Source organism: Ovis aries, chromosome 19, assembly GCF_016772045.2.
Source record: "Ovis aries strain OAR_USU_Benz2616 breed Rambouillet chromosome 19, ARS-UI_Ramb_v3.0, whole genome shotgun sequence".
Taxonomy (NCBI): Eukaryota; Metazoa; Chordata; class Mammalia; order Artiodactyla; family Bovidae; genus Ovis; species Ovis aries.
Genome location: NC_056072.1, coordinates 33972182 through 33982500, shown reverse-complemented (window position 1 = coordinate 33982500; position 10319 = coordinate 33972182). Strand labels below are relative to the sequence as shown.

At 38.1% G+C, this 10319-nt stretch overlaps 1 protein-coding gene and 1 long non-coding RNA gene across 2 annotated transcripts in view; both read right to left on the bottom strand.

The window, feature by feature from the left end:
* SUCLG2 (succinate-CoA ligase GDP-forming subunit beta) overlaps positions 1-10319 on the bottom strand; it is a 296024-nt gene that overhangs the window by 258423 nt on the left and 27282 nt on the right. The gene's annotated exons all lie outside the window — the stretch shown is intronic.
* Positions 1-10319, bottom strand: part of LOC121817234 (uncharacterized) — a 55991-nt gene that overhangs the window by 18719 nt on the left and 26953 nt on the right. The window lies entirely within an intron of this gene.

Genomic DNA, 10319 nt, shown 5'->3' with positions numbered 1-10319 from the left:
GAGCAGTATTATTTAGCATAAAATAGTATTAATTTTATAAGTCAAGAATGCATTCAAAATGCATTCAATGCATTTTTCCTATTGAAATCAGGAGTAAAAAACTGTATTTTTGACTCATAAGAATTTAAAACTTGTCTTAGGTGATTTTCATAAACAAATTTCTTCCTAAGACAGAGGAAGATAATAGTGTTTATTTTAGGGCAGACAAAAAAATGTACAATCTCTGTAGTATCAGAGCAAACAGCCTGAATCAATGAGAAGTTATTTCCCATCTATTAAAAAAAAATTAGCATATTTGATGTTGGTCAAGCGATTAAAAAACCATACATTCACATATATTCCATGTTGGTTTTCTTACTCTGAAAGGAGGCTACTGTTTTGTTAAGAATAAATTAGGTAATTCACACAAAGTGCTTAGACTAGGATGTAGCATATAACATACAATAAATAGAAGCCACTATTATTGCTGTTATTACTAATCACCACAGAGAGTGTAAATTTGTAAAGCATTTCCAGAGGGCAGTTTGATAAAACATCTTAATAATTTATTTGATTAATAAACAGAAATTTATGTTTAAGAATATTCATCACAACATTAAAAGAGAGGAACATCAAAAATAACACCAATGCCCACTAATAAGCAAATAGCAAAATAGATGAGGAAATCTATGTGAGCACAACTTCTTTTCCTCCAAAACCTTTGGCATCAGTATCTGTAAAAATTTTTGATGCATAGGTTAATACCTATGATTTTATGCAAAATGGGAGAGAAATCACAAAACAAAATTATCTAACTAGTATGACCCTAACTTTGTTTAGAAGATCCATGTATGTACATAAGGCATACATGTACAAAAATAATGAAAAGATACACACTACTGCTCACGATGGCTTTCTCTAAGGCATAGTTAGTTGCAGGGATCTTTATGGCCTTTCAACATTTTTCTGTGGCTTCCCAAGATTTTTTTAGAATAAGTGGCAACTGAAATTTTCTTATGCAGAAATAACATTTAAAATATCTGATCACTATAGGTTTTCTCCAAGACTATGCTTTATATCATTCATTTTATGTCAGCAACTTGATACCTTCAAAATATTACTTAATTGTCAAAAAAGTTTTCTTTAAATATTCTCAGATTCCTAGCAGAACTGAAGTTTGATATGGAGCCAATTGCTATCTGTCAAGCTAGGTGACAAGCTAGGTCGCTCAGTCGTGTCCAACTCTTTGCGACCCCATGGACTGTAGCCTACCAGGCTCCTCCATCCATGGGATTCTCCAGGCAAGAATATTGGAGTGGGTTGCCATTTCCTTCTCCAGGGATCTGTTAAGCTAGAAGACATTTAATTTTGAGATGGTTAATAAAAACCTGAACAGACTAGTCACAGAATAAACCAGAAGTGCTGGGCAAAGAGGCACAAAATATCCAGGTGACAAAATAATATTTTTAAAAAATCAAAGGATTTCCTTGAAATAATTTTCATTCCCAAATGAAATATTTTTGAAAAGACAAGATTTTTGGCTCTACTATCCCCCTCAAATTGTTTCTTATCTTGTTGTCACTCATTCCTTCATTTTATGCCACAAAATACATTAAAATGTGAGTAACACATAAATTTTGGACAGTAAATAAAAAGCTAAGATTCTAACAACCACCACCACCACCAAAAGCAGAATCAAATATATTGTCCTCTGTAAAGCTGACCTCACATTAGAACCAAAAACTTTTCCAGCTATGCCCACATTTATGTGCAATATTGCCATTTAATACAATAAATTTTAATGTACTGAAAAACACACTAATAAATATGAATAATATTAAAGCATCAACTATGGGCATAGCACCGAGCTTCCAAGTTTTGAAAATTAAGATCAGATATTAAACTATCAACTTCTCCATTACAATCTATTCCGAATCATACTGATTAAATAGTTCCTCAGGTAAAAAAGTGAAGTAATTGGTTTTCCACATGTGGAGAGGGAAGGGGAGAATGGCTGGAAGCAATATCTGATTATTCTTTAAATTAAATTTTTATTGGTTATTCATGGGCACTTTTTTTATTAACTAAGAAACAGAATTAGTCTCTCAAATTTCCAAGTTCTGATGATGATTTCCAGACACCCACACTTTCTCCTGGACAATTTAAAGTGATTAATTATTCATCAGAAGCAGAAAACTCCTGCTTTCAAGTAAGTGTAAGCTTCTGTTAACCAGAGATGGGACACATTCATTCTTTTTTTTTCAAGGGACACATTCATTCTTAAGAACTTCTGTGTGCTAGACGCTGAAAACACAAAGATTAAAGAGACTCGGCCACTGGAGGTGGGTGGGAGAAAAGTTAACAGTGAGAAACAGAAAACATAACAAGAAGTACCCTTCGGGCTACATATTAAAAGACAACAGAGATGTTAGGAAATGGCATTTCTGCACAGCAAACATCATATATAAAAATACGAGGACAACCAAGTCTAATGTTTGAAGGGACCTCACAGTTCAGTGTCATATTAACATGAGTTTGGGTTTGCATGTGAGTCCACATACAGGAGGAGAAAGAGGATGAGGCTCACAGTGAGTCAGGAGAGGAAACGAGAATGTGGCCAATACCCACAGTGGGACCAAGATTACTTTCTGCAACAGGCTTCTGGTGATCCAGAGAAAATCAACAGAATGGATTCTTACTTTCCAAACCGGTCAGTTACAGCCTAAGTTATTTAGCTTGCTACTTTAAGAAAGCATAATATATAATCCAACCTTATAACATCCCTATATATAAAATGATATATTAAGAAAATGTTCAATTTATTAAACTTTGAAAATAAAATTCATTCTTTTTATAATTCCTAACAAAACAACTAGTACTACTAATATCATCACCATTACCACCATTTACTGAGCACTCACTATGTACTCTGAAGTTTTAACCTTTTAAGTGTTTACAACTTCCTTGTTCTATTTCCGCAGTAGACACAAAAGGAAAATAAAGTTCTGAGAGTTCAGACTACCTGCCTAAGAACACACAGTTAGGCCAGGGCTAGAAGGCTACCTGTAGCTGTTGTTGTTGTTCAGCTGCTAAGTCCTGTTCGACTCTTTGCAACTCCATGGACTGCAGTATGTCAGGCTTCTCTGTCCTTCACTATCTCCTGGAGTTGGCTCAAACTCATTTCCATTGAGTTGGGGATATTATCCAACAACCTCATCCTCTGTCACACCCTTCTCCTCCTGCCTTCAATCTTTCCCAGCATCAAAGTCTTTGAACACCAGGTGGCCAAAATACTGGAGCTTCAGCTTCAGCATCAATCCTTCCAGTGAATATTCAGGGTTGATTTCCTATAGGATTTACAGGTTTGATCTCTTTCTGGTTGAAGGGACTCTCAAGACTCTTCTCCAGCACCATAATTCAAAAGCATCAATTCTTTGGCACTCACTCTTCTTTATGGTCCGATTCTCATAGCCATATATGACTTCTGTTTATTTGCCTTTCTATTGCTTAATTTGTATTTTTTCCCCTACTTTATTGAGGTCTAACTGATGAATAAAATTGCAAGATACTTCAGTTCAGGTGCTCAGTAGTGTCCGACTCTTTGTGACCCCATGAATCACAGCACGCTAGGCCTCCTGTCCATCACCAACTCCTGGAGTTCACCCAAACTCATGTCCATCGAGTCGGTGATGCCATCCAGCCATCTCATCCTCTGTCGTCCCCTTCTCTTCTTGCCCCCAAACCCTCCCAGCATCAGGGTCTTTTCCAATGAGTCAACTGTTCGCATGAGGTGGCCAAAGTATTGGAGTTTCAGCCTCAACATCAGTCCTTCCAATGAATACTCAGGACTGATCTCCTTCAGAATGGACTGGTTGGATCTCTTTGCAGTCCAAGGGACTCTCAAGAGTCTTCTCCAACACCACAGTTCAAAAGCATCAATTCTTTGGTGCTCAATTTCTTCACAGTCCAACTCTCACATCCATACATGACCACTGGAAAAACCATAGCCTTGACAAGACGGACCTTTGTTGGTAAAGTAATGCCTCTGCTTTTTAATATACTATCTAGGTTGGTCACAACTTTCCTTCCAAGGAGTAAACATCTTTGGCTGCAGTCACCATCTGCAGTGATTTTGGAGCCCAAAAAAATAACGTCTGACACTGTTTCTACTGTTTCCCCATCTATTTCCCATGAAGTGATGGGACCAGATGCCATAATCTTTGTTTTCTGAATATTGAGCTTTAAGCCAACTTTTTCACTCTCCTCTTTCACTTTCATCAAGAGGCTTTTTAGTTCCTCTTCACTTTCTCCCATAAGGGTGCTGTTATCTGCATATCTGAGGTTATTGATATTTCTCCCAGCAATCTTGATTCCAGCCTGTGCTTCTTCCAGCCCAAAATTTCTCATGATGTACTCTGCATAGAAGTTAAATAAGCAGGGTGACAATATACAGCCTTGACATACTCCTTTTCCTATTTGGAACCAGTCTGTTGTTCCGTGTCCAGTTCTGACTCTTGCTTCCTGACCTGCATACAGATTTCTCAAGAGGCAGGTCAGGTAGTCTGGTAGTCCCATCTCTTTCTGAATTTTCCACAGTTTATTGTGATCCACACAGTCAAAGATTTTGGCATAGTCAATAAAGCAGAAATAGATGTTTTCTGGAACTCTCTTGCTTTTTCCATGATCCAGTGGATGTTGGCAATTTGATCTCTGGTTCCTCTGCCTTTCCTAAAACCAGCTTGAACATCAGGAAGTTCAGAGTTCACGTATTGCTGAAGCCTGGCTTGGAGAATTTTGAGCATTACTTTACTAGCGTGGGAGATGAGTGCAATTGTGCCTTAGTTTGAGCATTACTTGGCATTGCTTTTCTTTGGGATTGGAATAAAAACTGACCTTTTCCAGTCCTGTGGCCACTGCTGAGTTTTCCAAATTAAAGCAAGATACTTAAGTATATGATAACCTGTGTATGTATACTTTCTGAAAGGATTAACACCAAGTTAATTAACACACCCATGTCAATCTCCTTATATATTTACTATCCTTTTCTCTTTTTTTGGTAAAAAATTTAAGTTCTATTCTCTCAGCAAATTTCAAACATACAATAGGGTTATCAATTATAGTCACCGAGTTACAATTAGATATTCAGACTATATTCATCTTAAAACTGAAAGTTTGTACCCTTTTACCAACCTCTTCCTTTTTCCCCCACACTCAGCCTGTCTATGGTTTAACCCACCAAACTATGAATACTTTTTTAGAGTCTTTAGTTACAGTACTTGCTACTGAAAATGAATAAAAACAAAGGCTTTTAAACACCAATTTGATTCCATGTAACAGTCATATTCTAGTGTAAAAGAAAGAAAAAAAAAAAAAAACAGATTTTCTGTTCCTGGTGACCATAATCAAGCTTTCATTGCCCATGTTAAATGCAATGGCTTCAGTTCAGTTCAGTTGCTCAGTGTGTTCATATTCCATTAAGTATCCTTCATTTTTCTGTACTAGCCCAGGAACTTCACACCTCAAAATGTTCTTATCTTACTTTCTTTGCTTAAATTTCATCTACTGTTCAGTTCAGTTGCTCAGTCGTGTCCAACTCTTTGCAACCCCATGGACTGCGGCACATCAGGCTTCCGTCCATCACCAACTCCCTGAGCTTACTCAAACTCATGTCCCTCGAATCAGTGATGCCATCCAACCATCTCATCCTCTGCCATCCCCTTCTCCTCCTGCTTCAATCTTTCCCAGCATCAGGGTCTTCTCCAGTGAGTCAGCTCTTCCCATCAAGTGGCCAAAGTACTGGAGCTTCTGCATCAATCCTTCCAAAGATTATTCAGGATTGACTGCTTTGATCTCCCTGCAGTCCAAGGGACTCTCAAGGGTCTTCTCCAACACCACAGTTCAAAGCATCAATTCTTCAGCACTCAGCTTTCTTTATGGTCTAACTCTATGTACTTATGTATATCCATACGTGACTACTAGAAAAACATCGGTTTGACTATATGGACCTTTATTGACAAAGTAATGTCTCTCCTTTTTAAAATGTTTTCTAGGTTGGTCATGGCTTTTCTTTCAAGGAGCAAGCATCTTTTAATTTCATGGCTTCAGTCACCATCTGCAGTGATTTTGAAGCCCAAGAAAATAAAGTCTCTCACTGTTTCCATTGTTTCCCCATCTATTTATACGAAGTAATGGGACTGGATGCCATGATTTTCTGTACTTAGGAATGAAGCATTTTCAAAGTTCCTACAGTCCTAAGATTCTATAAAACACTGTCAAAGTAGAATTACAATCTACGTGTGGGGTTCTATAAAGAGTCAAGGAAAACTCGAGTTTCCAGCAATTTTTTTCCTAAGAGAACCAGAGAAAGGAAGCTGAAACAAATCTGTTGTCATCACATCACCTGAACCCATTTCAACGATTTTTATCTGATCAACAGATTATAAATGTTACCAAGACTATCACTGATGGATACATTCTCCAGGTTACTGTGGTCTATTACACTACAAACTGTAGGAAGAAAGCTTCTAAACAGAAAATATATAAACTGACTTGACCAAAATACCAAGTTTTTAAGGTAAAATCTTTTTAATGCAGGTGGATAGATGAGCTCTGCCAGGGTTCTTTAGCCCAGAGCCTATGGGAATTTAAGCACAAATGTAAAACTTCTCTTTCCAGAATCTCAAATGGTCCTAAACTACTAACAATGTCATCTAAAGACACAAACAACTGAGCTTACATCATAAACAAAATTTATCCAAACACCTAAACACTTTTACTTCACTGGAGTTAGAAACTGTAAGTGCCCTGGAATGGGAGTCATAAGACAAGGGTTCAAGTTCCCACTTTGAGCAAGGCAGTATAAATGGTCTCCCACATTTAACTTCTACACAATTGAGCTGCTTTATCAACTGTAACAGATGATATCAAAGATATCTAAGTTCCAAATTCCAGAAAAAATTACAGAGATAGGAAACAGATTTCAGGATGCCAGGAATTAGGCATCACAGAGTGGCGGGTGGGGGGTTAAGGAAGATTATAAAAGATTAGGACAAGGATGATCTCTGTGATGATGACACAGTTCTGTGTCTTGATTGTGGTAGTGGTTACAAAAATTTACCGTGTGATGTAATGCCATGCAGGAGTACACAAATTTTATATCAGTATAAAATTCCTGGTTTTAGGAACAAACTTCTAATTAAAGAAGATGTAATATCGTAATTGTATTACTACTACAGGATCTCTCTGTATTATCTTTGCAATTTCTTGTGAATCTATACTTACTTTAAAATAAAATGTTTAAGAAAGAAGACTTCTAAGAAACTTTTCAGTATTGAGTAAATTGGTAACTAAATTCCATCTTGCCAATTAGGCAAGGAGAGTTGAGTCATCCTTCAATGTTCTTTTCAAAATGTTTCCAGAATCCTACCACTTCTTATCATCTATATCCAACACTCTGGGGGTCCAAGCCATCTTCATTTCTCTGGGTTATTATCTGGTCTCCCTGCTCACAGGCTTCCCTTGTAGCTCAGCTGGTAAAGAATCCGCCTGCAATGCAGGAGACCTGGGTTTGATCCCTACTCACACACACAGTATATGCTTTTCACAGAAAAAGGACCTTCTTTAGGTCTCTTTAAAAGCTAAGTCTAACCTTTCAAAGATTTCACTTATGAGTAAAAACTAAAGTCTTAAAAACTCCCTACAAGTCCTTAAAGATGTGTAATACTCTGCCTGTAAAAGCTTGAATGATGGTTCCATCTGCAACATTCACATCCAAGAACCTCTGACTATGACCTTCTTTGGAAAAAGGATCTTTGCAGATTCGATTACAACACAGATTTGGAGAAGAAATGATCCTGGATTACCCAGGTGGGCCATAATTCAAATGATGAGTTTCCTTGTAAGAGAAAAAAGCTTTCTATGTATAGGTCTTTAGTTTCTTTAGGTAGATATATTCCTAAGTATTTTATTCTTTTCGTTGCAATGGTGAATGGAATTGTTTCCTTAATTTCTTTTTCTACTTTCTCATTATTAGTGTATAGGAATGCAAGGGATTTCTGTGTGTTGATTTTATATCCTGCAACTTTAATATATTCATTGATTCGCTCTAGTAATTTTCTGGTGGAGTCTTTAGGGTTTTCTATGTAGAGGATCATGTCATCTGCAAACAGTCAAAGTTTTACTTCTTCTTTTCCAATTTGGATTCCTTTTATTTCTTTTTCTGCTCTGATTGCTGTGGCCAAAAGCAAAAAAGACACAGATGTATATAATGGACTTTTGGACTCAGAGGGAGAGGGAGAGGGTGGGATGATTTGGGAGAATGGCATTGTAACATGTATACTATCATGTAAGAATCGAATCGCCAGTCTATGTCCGACGCAGGATACAGCATGCTTGGGGCTGGTGCACGGTGATGACCCAGAGAGATGTTATGGGGAGGGAGGTGGGAGGGGAGTTCATGTTTGGGAACGCATGTACACCCGTGGTGGATTCATGTCAATGTATGGCAAAACCAATACAGTATTATAAAGTAAAATAAAGTAAAAAAAAAAGAAAAAAGCTAAGATGGTAGTCAGGAAAAGAGGAAAAAGCCCCATGAAGATGGTGGGGAAGACTGAAACTATGCAGATGCAAGTCAAGGAATGCCTGCAGTCATCAGCAGCTAGAAGAGGCAAGAAATGATTCTCCCCTAGAACCCTAGAGACAGCAAATTCTCCCAACACCTAGATTCAGAACTTCTGACCTCCAGAACTCTAAAGAGAAAAAAAAATTTCTGAACTCAGAAGCTACCTCATTGGTGGTAATTTATGACAGTTCTGTCCATCTCACCAAGCTCCTTTCTCTCCCAAGATATACTTGTTACTCAAACATGCCAGGTACATGACCCCATCTCAGGGCCTCTGCACCTGCCCCTTCCCTACCTGGAACTCTCACCTCCCGGACTTCTCCACAGCTCTCCCACCTTCAGATCTTTGCTCAGCTACCACCTTATCAATGACTACCTCACTGACAGTCCCAATTAAAGGTGCAACACCACTACCCACAATCTGTCTTTTCTCTGCCCTATTTTTCTCAATAGCACATACTGTCATCTATCTCACCATACATGTTCTTTGTTTAATGTCTCTCTTTCTCCACTAGAAAGGTGGCAGAGATTTTTTGTCTGTTTTGTTCTGTTATATCCCTGGTCACTAAAATGTTCCTAAATGACAGCAGGTACTTGCATATTACTTGCTCAATGAATAAACTAAAGACAGATGAACTAAAAATGACATATATGTTGTTCTCTGTCATTATAGTACCTTGCAAATCCAACTTCCTTGATTTTTGCTACAGTTCCTTACCAGAAGTATACTTATTTTTTTAAGCCTACTATCTATATTTTACTCAAATACTTACTTGAACCTCACCTCAAGCAATTATATAAAAGTACATGTTTAGAATGAGAGAGATATTTTTCAATTGTAAGTTGCATTTATAATTGAACATTTAGAATGTTCACCAAAGTATCCCAAATATCAGCCTTGATGCCACCAACTGTCTGTATACCACATCAAGGCAAATTTTGGCCTTTCCTCTGGACCCCTCTCCATTCCCGTTCACCACACCCAGTGTAATTCGGGGGTCACAAGGAATGAGGAGCCCTGTCAATATGTTTACGTTTGAGAGAAATCTCAGCAGTGAGAGTAGCAGCCAAGTAACACTGCCCTCGGTTCCCTCCTCTTCATGGGCACAAATTGAAAGACTACAATAACCCCTCTCTATGTGCAGCTCTTCACTATCCACCGAACATTCTTCATTTCCATTTTGACTTTCACAACCACCCTTGAAGTCAGACTAACTATCCCAATTTTACAAATGGGGTAACCTGATTTGCCCAAGGTCCTATGTGGGATTTTAGCTAACATTTTTTGAGCTCTGTACTAGTTCAGGTTCAAGAACTTAAGGTAACAAATACATACAAACACAGTGTGCTTCAACACAACGAGAGTGTCGTTTTTACTAAAATCAGTTCTGGGAGGGCAAACAGGTAGGGAGGGAGTTCTTATCCACAAGAGCTCAGAAACCTAGGTGACAGAGGTTCTGCCATCTTGACCACAGGGCTTCCAAATTACAACATCACCATCTCAGTCAACAGGCAAGGCACAAGAACATAAAGGAACCATACAAGAATTCATGATAAGCTAGACTGGCCCACACCTCTAGGCATATTCCACTGGTCTAGGGTTCAGTCACAGGACTATGTCCAGCTGCAAGGCAAGCTGAGAAACGCAGAACAGCCATGCATCTGGAGAAAAGGAGAGATAGCTTCAGTTAAGAGATGATAATTCTGACATGAGTGT